The 15,168-nt window shown below is 36.0% G+C and overlaps 1 protein-coding gene across 10 annotated transcripts in view; it reads right to left on the reverse strand.

Moving 5' to 3' along the window:
- CCSER2 (coiled-coil serine rich protein 2) overlaps positions 1–15,168 on the reverse strand; it is a 226,441-nt gene that overhangs the window by 103,026 nt on the left and 108,247 nt on the right. The gene's annotated exons all lie outside the window — the stretch shown is intronic.

Below are 15,168 nucleotides of genomic sequence, written 5' to 3' on the forward strand. Positions count from 1 at the left end.
TCCTTCTATTGTTTTTACAGAGTTTATAAATCATCTTTTCCAATAAAAGACTAAACAAGACTTTATAAAAGTATTTCACACCACTATATATTTCTTTATCTTAAATTGTATTTAAAAATCTATTCTAAAAAACTTGCACAATTCCTTTCAGTTTCATCCAAAAATAAACATACTAAGTAAGAAAAAAATATTAGGAATAATGTGTTTCACAGGAATGAAAAGTACAGTCTTTTAACCAGAACTTATAGCAAACTAAAACTACCAAATTTGTATTACATGATTCCATTATTTCTTAAATTAAAGCAAGAATTTATTATATACGTGAAATCTTACTATTTAAATTATCACATTGAAAACGAATCCTCTCCAATATAATAGCTGTGTTAACTTATCAGGATTATAGGTAAATTCATCATGCACTTAATTTGCAAAAGTCTGATCAAGTTCTGTAAAAATACAGTTCTACTAAATTTTCAACCTTTTAGCAAATATTCCTAAATCCCTGGATTCTTAAGTACCTAATATAAGCTTCATTTTCACAATAATGTCTCTTTTTTTGCGGACACTATTACACATACTTGGTTTCAAGCCTGTCATTTTTTTTAGCTGAGGAAAAATATTTTTAAGAACTTTAAAATTAGGTAAGACCCTAATTTCATGACATATAATTCTATTTTCATTTTTATTTGTTAAAAATATTATTGAATTATTAAATTTCAAACATTGATCAATTATTACAAATATGCTCATCCACAACTGATATACAATCAACTCACAGGTTGATAAAAAAATGTAGAGTTTTGAAAAGTTAGTAGAACAGTAACACAAAGGTAAAGAATCAACTGACAAATGATTAGCAAAGATGATAAGGGCTATGTCTCCAAAAAACAAAGTTGTTATACTTTGGGAAATTTTACTGAGTAGGAAAGTACCCAGCATAAGCTATACAAAGTATGAGGTTTAAGTCTGACTGAAAAGAGAAGCCAAAGACTTTCTAGAAAAAAAAAAAGGAAACATAAAGTTTGAGGCACATTTCCCAGAGACACGTTCTTAAATATAGTGTATGAGACCACAGACAGTCTGAACCTAATTTATTCTTCAAATTCATCGTTCAACATACTTGCCTCCCTGAGACTTACTTGTTAAACCACACCCAATTATCTGAAATTTCCAAAACATGCTACAATCTCCCTGTTCTCTAAACCCATGTCCTCCAAAACAAATTTGCATTTGTTTGCAATCCACGTCAAATGTATAAACTTCATGAGGAGACAGAATTTGTACTTTTTCTCATTTGTTACTCAAGACCTTCTCTGGAAGTCTGAATGCCAGGGTGAAAAGCTAGGACTTTAACAATTAGGTAATTTTTTAAAGATTTCATCGTTGTTGTTCTAAAATTCTTGTGTTGTGACATGACAAAAGCAATGTTTTATAATTGTAATCTGGAACCAGTCACATCACACACTTTAATAACAGCCCATGTTAGTAACCAAATTAAAATTTGCTTCTTATTTTATCAAGTAAGTGAAAGATTAGAGAAAGAAGACACTGAAGGGGGCTGGTCTGGAATCTGCTGCCTGGGAATCAGATACGGAATATGGACTTTTTTTAGGTTGACATAAATGTGAACCAAACACAAGGAACTAATGACCTAAAAACATTTTGAAGGAAATCAACAAGTCTTGTCATTAACTGAGTATTTGGGTAAAGAACAGGCATCTAGAAAAGCTACAGCAGAGTAAAAGAGATAGCTCTGGCCCAGAATTTAGGTTTTAATCCTGGCTGACAATTACTAGCTACTGAAAATACATTATATCTTTGGCCACAGTATCTTTCTCTCTTGATATTCTCCACTGACTACAAAATAAGGCTCAGACATCTTAGAGGTTACATCTCAAATACCTCCATGATGAGATGCAAACTGGAATGTATATCTTCTCCTAGTACTAAAATGCTAACCTCCTCCATGAAGTCCTTCCTGAGCTCCTCAACTAGATAAAACTAACATTTTATGGTTCTTAAGTTATACTGCAGCATAAACCGTAGAAATTTGTGCACATATCAATTCTAGTCACATTGTAACCTTTTGACAACAGGGCCCATATTATGCTGATTTTTATATTACCCACATAAATTATGCACACTCAAATCTCATCTCTGTCACTTATTAGCTATACAAGACCCTGGGCGAGATGTTTAATTTTTCTATGCTTCATTTTCCTCACTTATAAAATGGGGATACTAACAGTACCTCATAGGGTTGGTATAAGGAGTAAATGAAGAAGTACATGCTAAAATGCTTAAAACAGTGTTTAGTAGTATGTAGGAAAATGTTAAATAAAAGCCAATAATTATTGTTTTATTGTTATTACTATGAATGATTTCCAACTTCTTTATATTGAAAAATTCTCAAATAAAAATGTCAAAAGAGCAATACAGTAACAACAAGATACCCTTCATCATTATCTGACCATTGTTAAAATGTTGGTACATTCACTTTATATCCATATATTTGTTTGCTAAACCATTAGTCCACAAGTCGTAAATAACATATCCATTTAGAACTTGCTGGAAAAAGCGAATATATCTAAGAGTGCCAAGACACAGAGGACACAAAGATGGAAGAGAAAGCAAATGCACGGTAGAGGTAATTTTCAGAAATTAAAAGCCAACTATATATACAGGAGTTGAAAGAATAAGTCAAGAAATGATGAAGATTCTGAGACTTCAGATTCTGAGAAGATGTAACTCACACATGAGAACCTGAATCTTCAACACAATGAGAAATAAAACCAGCTTCCAAGAGTGAAGTGAGAAATCTAGAGTCTAAAGGCTTAAAGAGGGCAAAGAATATGGTAGAAAATAAACATGAAATAAAAAAGGGGATTGCTGGCCACAACACTTCACATTCAGTTAACAGCTATAAATCTGTACTTGAGTAAAAATTTTAACAACCTTAGATTTCTAAGGCAGGAGCTGAGAAATCAGGAGGAAATAGCAAGAGAAGACAACAAATTATTACAGGGAATACGATGGACGTCTACTAGCATGGAATGAAGGCAGAATCTGTGTGGTCAATCTCAGTACAGGTGAGCTAATATATAGGAAGGCTGGAGCTAACAGAAGAACAGGTAAAAGCCAATGAAGTCAGTGGTTAAGGAAGTGTGGGAAAGAAATGCCCACTTTTACCAATATAAGTTAACACTGTTCTGTAAGAACAGTCAGTGAAACCAAAAGGAAAAAAATAAAATGAAGAAAAACTACAAAAAAAATCTTACAGCCTTTGGTTTTTTATCCATTTAAATGGAATCCACACACCTGGCTTATTCCATCCACAAGCCTAATAATTACATTGACAGATAACCATTTTATTGTGATTTTAGAAGAATCTCCTCAAATATATGGCTCTATTTATGAATATCTTTATTCTCCCTCCCACCCTAGCTTCTTTTTTTAATGCAGACTTTTAAAATATTTTTTATTAAAGTAATGTACTTCACCAGATTACTGAAATGCCACTTAAAATGAATTAACACAAGTGGATTGAGATTTTCCCTATAATCATTATAACCTTTTTCTTTCTGGATACCTTTCATGAATATGAATTAATAACTAGATTGCCATAAAAACTGTCTTCTTATAACCCTGTTATATATATACATTTTTTATAAGACAGTTTTTTTAAGTAAGGAAGCATTGTCTAAAACAGTAAGGAAGGAGATCCACCCTAGTTTTCTTGATCAATAAAAATGTATGATTTGTGCTAATAAGGTTTGAGATTCGTAAATTAGATACTCAAGTGCAGAAGTGTGTTTTTATGTGTGTGTGTGCATGCAAGAGAAAGATTTTTCTTTTTCTTTTCTTTCCCAACACAAGTCAAAGTTTCGAATTCATGAAATATTTTAGGGTTCCTTTTGTCACCATTAATAAAAATTATATATTACAAATTAAATATAGCTCCTTCTCCCCTCTCTTTCTCTGCCGGCCCGCCGTGCGGCGCCCACGCCCCGCAGCAGCCGACCCGCCCGCCCTCCTTCTCCCCTCTCTTCCCCCTCCTGCTCCGGCGGCTCTCCAACCACCACAGTGCCCTCTTCCGCCTTCACCGGCTCCTCCGCCACCAGTCTCGACAGCCTTGCCGCCCTCACCTTTCCTCCTCCAGAACAGCTACTGGGGGAGTGGAGACAATACAGAGCAGCTCCCGGAGCCATGACGGAGATCAAAGGGACAGCGTACCCCATCCTGGAACAGCTGACTGTCTGGGAGAACCAGCTCCGGTGAGAACACCGAGGGACGCGGGCTTTCCTGGGTGGGACAGCAAGCGGCCGGAGTCCCTCCTTTCCTCCTTCCCAGGCCAGCTGGCAGAATTGGGCAGGCGGTCCCCTCAGACCGCGGCGGCTGGCGTCCCCACCACGCAAGGCCCCCCGGACCAACTGAAAGAGTTGGGTCAGAAATCCCCAGACTGCGGAGAATGGTGACCAGGGAGTCCCTTCCAAACACGTGACTCCCCGGTACGCCTGGGAACAGTGCACTCTCCCGGGCTGCGACAGCTGGCGCCCTTTCGCCACGCTTGACGCCCCGGGCCGACTAGGAAATTTGGTCGGGCGCGCCCACGTGCTGCGGCGGCCGGCAACCCTCCCCGCGTTCGAACCCCCGGGCTGGCTGGCACTCTTCCAAGACGCTTCGGCTGCCAAACCTCCCCTACGGAGAGAGTTTTGCGGAGTTAAAGGACCCACAGCAACTTTTACTGGTGGATCCCGTACACAAACGTGTGCCACAAGCGCCACCTACTGGGAAGGATAAGAAAAACAGAACCCAGAGATTTCACAGAAAAATCTTACAACCTGTGGGGTCCATCACTCAGGGAAATCTGAATAAATGCCCAGACGCCAGCAGAAGATAACGGATCACGCTCAGAAAATTGAAAATATGGCCCAGTCAAAGGAACAAATCAATAGTTCAAATGAGATACAGGAGCTGAAACAACTAATGCTGAATATACGAACAGAAATGGAAAACCTCTTCAAAAACGAAATCGATAAATTGAGGGAGGACATGAAGAAGACATGGGCTGAACATAAAGAAGAAATAGAAAAACTGCAAAAACAAATCACAGAGCTTATGGAAGTGAAGGATAAAGTAGAAAAGATGGAAAAAACAATGGATACCTACAATGATAGATTTAAAGAGACAGAAGATAGAATTAGTGATTTGGAGGATACAACATCTGAATTCCAAAAAGAAACAGAAACTATCCGGAAAAGAATGGAAAAATTCGAACAGGGTATCGGGGAACTCAAGGACAATATGAACCGCACAAATTTACGTGTTGTGGGTGTCCCAGAAGGAGAAGAGAAGGGAAAAGGAGGAAAAAAACTAATGGAAGAAATTATCACTGAAAATTTCCCAACTCTAATGAAAGACCTAAAATTACAGATCCAAGAAGTGCAGCGCACCCCAAAGAGATTAGACCCAAATAGGCGTGCCCCAAGACACTTATTAGTTAGAATGTCAGAGGTCAAAGAGAAAGAGAGGATCTTGAAAGCAGCAAGAGAGAAGCAATCCATCACATACAAGGGAAACCCAATAAGACTATGTGTAGATTTCTCAGCAGAAACCATGGAAGCTAGAAGACAGTGGGATGATATATTTAAATTACTAAAAGAGGAAAACTGCCAACCAAGACTCCTATATCCAGCAAAATTGTCCTTCAAAAATGAGGGAGAAATTAAAACATTCTCAGACAAAAAGTCACTGAGAGAATTTGTGACCAAGAGACCAGCTCTGCAAGAAATACTAAAGGGAGCACTAGAGTCAGATACAAAAAGACAGAAGAGAGAGATATGGAGAAGAGTGTAGAAAGAAGGAAATCAGATATGATATATATAATACAAAAGGCAAAATGGTAGAGGAAAATATTATCCAAACAGTAATAACTCTAAATGTTAATGGAATGACTTCCCCAATCAAAACACATAGACTGGCAGAATGGATTAAAAAACAGGATCCTTCTATATGCTGTCTACAGGAAACGCATCTTAGACCCAAAGATAAATATAGGTTGAAAGTGAGAGGTTGGGAAAAGATATTTCATGCAAATAACAACCAGAAAAGAGCAGGAGTGGCTATACTAATATTCAACAAATTAGACTTCAAATGTAAAACAGTTAAAAGAGACAAAGAAGGACACTATCTACTAATAAAAGGAACAGTTAAACAAGAAGACATAACAATCATAAATATTTATGCACCGAACCAGAATGCCCCAAAATACGTGAGGAATACATTGTAAACACTGAAAAGGGAAATAGACACATGTACCATAATAGTTGGAGACTTCAATTCACCACTCTCATCAATGGACAGAACATCTAGACAGAGGATCAATAAAAAAATAGAGAATCTGAATATTACAATAAATGAGCTAGACTTAACAGACATTTATAGGACATTACATCCCACAACAGCAGGATACACCTTTTTCTCAAGTGCTCATGGATCATTCTCAAAGATAGACCATATGCTGGGTCACAAAGCAAGTCTTAACAAATTTTAAAAGATTGAAATAATGCACAACACTTTCTCGGATCATAAAGGAATGAAGTTGGAAATCAATAATAGGCAGAGTGCCAGAAAATTCACAAATACATGGAGGCTCAACAACACACTCTTAAACAACAAGTGGGTCAAAGAAGAAAGTGCAAGAGAAATTAATAAATACCTCGAGGCAAATGACACAACATATAAAAACCTATGGAACGCAGCAAAGGCAGTGTTAAGAGGGAAATTTATTGCCCTAAATGCCTATATCAGAAAAGAAGAAAAGGCAAAAATGCAGGAATTAACTGTCCACTTGGAAGAACTGGAGAAAGAACAGCAAACTAACTCCAAAGCAAGCAAAAGGAAAGAAATAACAAAGATCAGAGCAGAAATAAATGAAATTGAAAACAATAGAAAAAATCAATAAGACCAGAAGTTGGTTCTATGAGAAAATCAATAAGATTGATGGGCCCTTAGCAAGATTGACAAAAAGAAGAAGAGAGAGGATGCAAATAAATAAGATCAGAAATGGAAGAGGAGACATAACTACTGACCTCACAGAAATAAAGGAGGTAATAACAGGATACTATGAACAACTTTACGCTAATAAATACAACAATTTAGATGAAATGGACAGGTTCCTGGAAAGACATGAACAACCAACTTTGACTCAAGAAGAAATAGATGACCTCAACAAACCAATCACAAGTAAAGAGATTGAATTAGTCATTCAGAAGCTCCCTAAAAAGAAAAGTCCAGGACCAGACGGCTTCACATGTGAATTCTATCAAACATTCCAGAAAGAATTAGTACCAACTCTCCTCAAACTCTTCAAAATAATTGAAGTGGAGGGAAAGCTACCTAATTCATTCTATGAAGCCAACATCACCCTCATACCAAAACCAGGCAAAGATATTACAAAAAAAAGAAAACTACAGACCAATCTCTCTAATGAATATAGATGCAAAAATCCTCAATAAAATTCTAGCAAATCGTATCCAACAACACATTAAAAGAATTATACATCATGACCACGTAGGATTCATCCCAGGTATGCAAGGATGGTTCAACATAAGAAAATCAATTAATGTAATACACCACATCAACAAATCAAAGCAGAAAAATCACATGATCATCTCAATTGATGCAGAGAAGGCATTTGACAAGATTCAACATCCTTTCCTGTTGAAAACACTTCAAAGGATAGGAATACAAGGGAACTTCCTTAAAATGATAGAGGGAATATATGAAAAACCCACAGCTAATATCATCCTCAATGGGGAAAAATTGAAAACTTTCCCCCTAAGATCAGGAACAAGACAAGGATGTCCACTATCACCACTATTATTCAACATTGTGTTGGAGGTTCTAGCCAGAGCAATTAGATAAGAAAAAGAAATACAAGGCATCAAAATTGGAAAGGAAGAAGTAAAACTATCACTGTTTGCAGACGATATGATACTATATGTCGAAAACCTGGAAAAATCCACAACAAAACTACTAGAGCTAACAAATGAGTACAGCAAAGTAGCAGGCTATAAGATCAACATTCAAAAATCTGTAGCTTTTCTATACACTAGTAATGAACAAGCTGAGGGGGAAATCAAGAAACGAATCCCATTTACAATCACAACTAAAAGAATAAAATACCTAGGAATAAATTTAACTAAAGAGACAAAAAACCTATATAAAGAAAACTACAAAAAACTGCTAAAAGAAATCACAGAAGACCTAAATAGATGGAAGGGCATACCGTGTTCATGGACTGGAAGACTAAATATAATTAAGATGTCAATCCTACCTAAACTGATCTACAGATTCAATGCAATACCAATCAAAATCCCAACAACTTATTTTTCAGAATTAGAAAAACCAATAAGCAAATTTATCTGGAAGGTCAGGGTGCCCCGAATTGCTAAAAACATCTTGAGGAAAAAAACGAAGCTGGAGGTCTCGCGCTGCCTGACTTTAAGGCATATTATGAAGCCACAGTGGTCAAAACAGCATGGTATTGGCATAAAGATAGATATATCGACCAATGGAATTGAATAGAGTGCTCAGATATAGACCCTCTCATCTATGGACATTTGATCTTTGATAAGGCAGTCAAGCCAACTCACCTGGGACAGAACAGTCTCTTCAATAAATGGTGCCTAGAGAACTGGATATCCATATGTAAAAGAATGAAAGAAGACCCGCATCTCACACCTTATACAAAAGTTAACTCAAAATGGATCAAAGATCTAAACATTAGGTCTAAGACCATAAAACAGTTAGAGGAAAATGTAGGGAGATATCTTATGAATCTTACAATTGGAGGCAGATTTATGGACCTTAAACCTAAAGCAAAGCACTGAAGAAAGAAAGAAAGAAATGGGAGCTCCTCAAAATTAAACACTTTTGTGCATCAAAGAACTTCATCAAGAAAGTAGAAAGACAGCCTACACAATGGGAGATAATATTTGGAAATGACATATCAGATAAAGGTCTAGTATCCAGAATATATAAAGAGATTGTTCAAGTCAACAACAAAAAGACAGCCAACCCAATTACAAAATGGGAAAAAGACTTGAATAGACACCTCTCAGAGGAGGAAATACAAATGGCCAAGAGGCACACGAAGAAATGCTCAATGTCCCTGGCCATTAGAGAAATGCAAATCAAAACCACAATGAGATATCATCTCACACCCACCAGAATGGCCATTATCAACAAAACAGAAAATGACAAGTGCTGGAGAGGATGCGGAGAAAGAGGCACACTTATCCACTGTTGGTGGGAATGTCAAATGGTGCAACCACTGTGGAAAGCAGTTTGGCGGTTCCTCAAAAAGCTGAATATAGAATTGCCATACGACCCAGCAATACCATTGCTAGGTATCTACTCAAAGGACTTAAGGGCAAAGACACAAACGGACATTTGCACACCAATGTTTATAGCAGCGCTATTTACAATTGCAAAGAGATGGAAACAGCCAAAATGTCCATCAACAGAAGAATGGCTAAATAAACTGTGGTATATACATACGATGGAATATTATGCAGCTTTAAGACAAGATAAACTTATGAAGCATGTAATAACATGGATGGACCTAGAGAATATTATGCTGAGTGAGTCCAGCCAAAAACTAAAGGACAAGTACTGTATGGTCCCACTGATGTGAATGGACATTCGAGAATAAACTTGAAGTATGTCATTGGTAACAGAGTCCAGCAGGAGTTAGAAACAGGGTAAGATAATGGGTAATTGGAGCGGAAGGGATACAGACTGTGCAACAGGACTAGATACAAGAACTCAAAAATGGACAGCACAATAATACCTAATTGTAAAGTAATCATGTTAAAACACTGAATGAAGTTGCATCTGAGCTATAGGGGTTTTTTTGTTGTTGTTTTTTACTATTATTACTACTTTTATTTCTTTTCTATATATTAACATTTTATATCTTTTTCTGTTGTGTTGCTAGTTCCTCTAAACCGATGCAAATGTACTAAGAAACGATGATCATGCATCTATGTGATGATGTTAAGAATTACTGAGTGCATATGTAGAACGGTATGATTTCTAAATGTTGTGTTAATTTCTTTTTTTTTCTTTTTTTTCTTTCTTTCTGTTAATAAAAAATAAAAAATAAAAAATAAAATAAAAAAAAAATAAATAAAATAAAAAAAATAAATATATACCTAATGAGTTTCAGAATGTTTTCATATGCTTATTGGCAATTTACATACCTCTTTGGAAAAAGTCCTTTGCACATTTTTCAGTTGGGTTGTTTGTCTTTTTGTTATTGAGTTGTAACAGTTCTTTGTATATTCTGGATATGATATTCAGATACGATTTACAACTCTTCTCTCCCATACTGGGTGAGGATTGTTCTTTCACTTTTATGTTCAGGGCTATATAAAATATGTATGAAAAGAAGAAACACCACCAGAATGGTAGACAAAAGACCTCTGAAAATCTGCCAAGAACACTGGGAGAACTCAAAATCAAATTTCTCAAAACTCTACAAATCAACCAAAGATTCACAACAGCTGAGGAACATTTATTCAATAAAAAATAATTTATTGAATCTCAGTGAAAACAATGAGCATTGTGCTGTTTTAATTTACCATATTCCCATTCTCATCTCCCCAGCTCTGTGATAGCCTCGCAATCCAAGAGCATCACAGCTACTACTGCTGTGAAATCCAGGGGCCACTAAAGGGTCAGAATGGTTTGAAGCTCTTCAAAAAGCCCGAAGTTTAATTCCCAGAGAATTGTTACTATCTGACCTGTCTGGCTACTTCCTAGTAATGGTTCATTTGGGGAACTTTTTAAAATTTGATTTGATTCAGAATTCATTTAGTACAAACAACCTTGTTGAAAAAAAATAAGTGGCAACTATTTAACATCTCATTTACTTGAGCAGTGATATCAGCAGGGTAATAAAAGAGGCTAACCAAAACACTTCAAAGAAAAATCTGGGGAATGAGCTATCCATAGGAGGCTTTGTAATCCTCCCGTATATTCTTAGAAATTTAGAAGGTCATAGAGATAAATGTAGGAGGATGTATATGACTAGGAAATACCTGAGAAGGTCAAAATCTCTTAATTCTAGTCTAACCTTGACATGCTAAGTAAGCAGGAAGTAAAGGCTAAAAGCAGAGTTGCAAATTCCCTACTGGGTTATTGGGGGCAAGTCCAAACATATTCAGAGCCCCAAATACACATGCAGAGCCCCTCATGAAAGGTTGGCAGACTTGCTATCTTGAGACATTTAAGGAAATCTCTGTCCATTTATTAGCTGATTACTAAGAAAACTCAGCAGAGACTTCAGTGGGCATACCTGACAAAGAATGAAGAGCTTACAAAATTAGTGCAGAAAAATCACAAAACCACAAAACAAGGAACAACAACAAAGAGCACCAACAAATCCTGGGGAGAGATAAGTTTGATATGCATAGTTGTCACATAAGATTATTCAACATATTCAGTTATAAATTAAAAACTCAGTCAACTGCCCTAACACTAGGAAAAAAACAAAGCACCATCTGAGGAACCCCAAATGTTGGATTACTAGACAAAAATATTAAATCAGATAAGTATGTTCAAAGAACTAAAGGAAATCATGGATAAAGAATGAAAGGAAGAATAAGAATGATATCTTACCAAACAAGAGAAGGTCAATAAAGAGAGACTGTAAAGAACCAAATAGAAAATCTGGATTTGAAAAGTACAATAACAAATAAAACATTCATTCAAGGCTTCAAAATGAAATTTGATTTGGCAGAATAAAATAATAGGTGATCATGGTGATAGGTCAATTTACATTATTCAGAGGACAAGAAAAAAAGGTGATAGATCAATTTACATTATTCAGTCAGAGGGCAAGATAAAAAGAATGAAGAAAACTGAACAAAGCCTCAATTACCTGTGGGACACCATCACTTAGAGTCCATGATGGGAATCCAGAAGGAGAGAGAGAGCAAGGGAGTGAGAAAGAGACAGGAAGAATATTTAAAGACAAAATAATGGCTAACAAGTTCACAAATTTGATGAAAAACATTAACTTACATATCCAAGAAGCTCAACAAACTCCAAATAATATAAAATCTAAGAGATGTATACTTAAATACATCATAATCAAACTGCTGAAAGATAAAGACAAAGTAAGAAACCTAAAATAAGCAAGAAGAAAAGTCACTGGATGCCTGAAAGAATTGCTCAATGAGATGAGCAACTGATTTCTCATTAGAAAGCATGGAAGCCAAGAGATAGTAGAATTACATATTCAAAATGCTGAAGAGACTATAAACCAAGATTCTATTCCAATAAACCTATCCATTAAAGGAGGGGAGAGTAAGACATCCCCCAATGAACAAAAACTGTGAGAGTTTTTCAGTAGCAGATCTTACTTCAGACTGAAATGAAAGAACACTACACAATAACTCAATTGACATGAATAAAAAACACCAACAAAGGTAAGCACATAGGTAATTATAAAGCATAGTATATATGTACTTAAGATGGTAACTCTTTTCTTCTCTCACCGAATTTAAAAGACAACAACAGAAAACAAAAATTATAAAACCATGTTGATGGGCTTATAATGCAAAAACAATTAATTTTATAACAAGAACAGCAGAAGGAGGAAAAGGACATGGAGCAAAATCAACCAAAGATTTTGTAGAGCACTGAAATGAAGACTGAATTAATCCAAATTAGATTGTTTTAAATTATGATGTTAATGGTAATCCCCAAGAAAACCATTAACAAAATAAATTTGAAAATTATATGCTATCCACAAGTGACATAGGTTAGATCCAAGGACACAAATAGGTTAAAAGCAAAAAGATGGAAAAGTTTGTTATGTAAAGAGTAAACAACTTAATGACAGAGTCCCAGTATACAGTAAGCAAAAACCAACAAAACTGCTCTAGCCTTCTATTTCCTTATTGATCTTCTGATTTATAAATCAGACATCTGTACAAACTCTAACTTCTGACAATAAAATATACATTCTTTTTAAGTACACATTGTCCATTCTCTGTGGTAGAACATATGCTAATTCACTAAAAAACCTTAATAAATAAAAAGAATTCTGCAGCATATGAACTTAGCAAGAATAATTGCATTTAAGTTAGGTATAAGATGCAGGGGCCTCTTCCAGCCCATACAAAGGTGGGCAATATATGCTTCCTACTGCTGGGATGCTCAGGGCCCACAGAAGAGAAGGATATAGACAGTTACAGTGCAGCATTAATGGTGATGATGGGTGTTTCAATAAAGTGATTTATAAATAACTCCAGGAGCATGTACTGGAGTTTTCATCTAGAGATAGTGTTGTGTAATGGAAATTATTATTGAACTGATTCTAAAAGTATGACTCTATGACTACAGAGATTTCAGAGGAGCAGTTTCTGTAGGAGATGGTTTGAGTATACCAGGTGGATAAAAGAGCATGTGTGAAAGGGTCTGATATTTTCAGAGAACAACTAAGTTGGTTACAGAGTCATTTGTTGGAATAAGATGTGATCTCTGCTTCTAAATAGCAGAATTATCATCTATGCATTTTAAGGTAAAGAGCAGCAAATTTTAATTAGACTCTTAGTCAGACTGCCTAAAATGAAATAAATCACCTTGGGGTCGTCCACTCTATCTCTGGAATGATCAAGCTGAGGCTGATAAGACAACTGTCAAAAAAGCTGAGGACATTTTACAGACTGTGTTCTCTGGAAGTCAGTAGGTGTAGAAAAGGGAGATTCTCTGGCTAGATGAGTGTGGGCATGAACAAGTTTAAAGTTAAATGCGTTCTTTTTTATAATAGGACTAAACAATGCCTTTAAGATAGTACATATGCCTTTAAGATAGTACATTAAAATGATAAAATAAAATGTATAATATATTATAAATTATATATCCCATAATAACATGAAATATGAATGGATTAAACAATCCAATTTAAAGGTAGAGATTGTCAAATTGGATAAAAAAATCGATCCAACTGTATGCTGTCTATAAAAGATACACTTCAGATTCAAAAAAAAAATCATGCCGACAGCAACCAAAAAAAGTTGGAGTATAGTCAGTATACTAAGGTCAGACAATATAAACTTTAAAACAAAAAATATTCATAAAGATATAGAAGGGACATTTTATACTGATAAAAAGTATAAAAGTCCCTCAGGAAGATATGAACAATTATAAACATATAAGCATCCAATAACAGAGCATGAAATTATAAGACGCAAAACCTGACTGAAAAGAAGGAAGAAATGGACAATTCAGCAATTACAGTTAGGACTGCAATGCCTCATTTTCAACAATGAATAAAACAACTAGACTGAAGAGCCAGAGATAGAGATGATGACTCCAAGGCGATTCATTTCATTTTGGGCAGTCTGACTAACAGTGTAACAAAGCTGAAATTTGCTACTCTTTACCTTAAAATGCATAGATGATAATTCTGCTATAATCTATTCTCCTTGTGAGAACTCATGCAAGCAATTCTCTTAGGTTTCTTTTTCATAAAGGCAAATCAATTCAGGAGAAACATCCTTTATCTTATGCACAATGTAAATCTAGTAATGGATCAAGTTCTGTTCTGGTCTTTGCTTTTGCTGCAGGGTATCTGTGCTGGTTTGAAAGGATGTATGTCCCCTAGAAAAGTCATGTTTTAATCAAAATCCCATTTTGTAATGGCAGAATAATCCCCATTCAATACTGTATGTTTGAAACTATAGTCAGATCATCTCCCTGGAGATGTGATTAAATCAAGAGTGGTTGTTAAGCTGGATTAGGTAACGACATGTCTCCACCCATGGAGTTCTAAAAAGAGGAAACATTTTGGAGAAAGGGGATTCGAAGAGAGCTGAGAATGGTGCAGCACCACAAAGCAGAGAGTTGACGAGCCCGTGACCTTTGGAGATGAAAGAAAACGCCTCCCAGGGAGCTTCACGAAACAGGAAGCCAGGAGAGAAAGCTAGCTGATGATGCCGTGTTCACCATGTGCCCTTCCAGCTGAGAAAGAAGCCCTGATCGTGTTCACCATATGCCTTTCCAGAATGAGAGAGAAACCCTGAACTTCATCGGCCTTCTTGAACCAAGGTGTCATTTCCTGGATGCCTGCGATTGGACATTTCTACAGAC

The sequence above is a fragment of the Tamandua tetradactyla genome, chromosome 13 (genome assembly GCF_023851605.1).
Source record: "Tamandua tetradactyla isolate mTamTet1 chromosome 13, mTamTet1.pri, whole genome shotgun sequence".
NCBI classification, from domain to species: domain Eukaryota; kingdom Metazoa; phylum Chordata; class Mammalia; order Pilosa; family Myrmecophagidae; genus Tamandua; species Tamandua tetradactyla.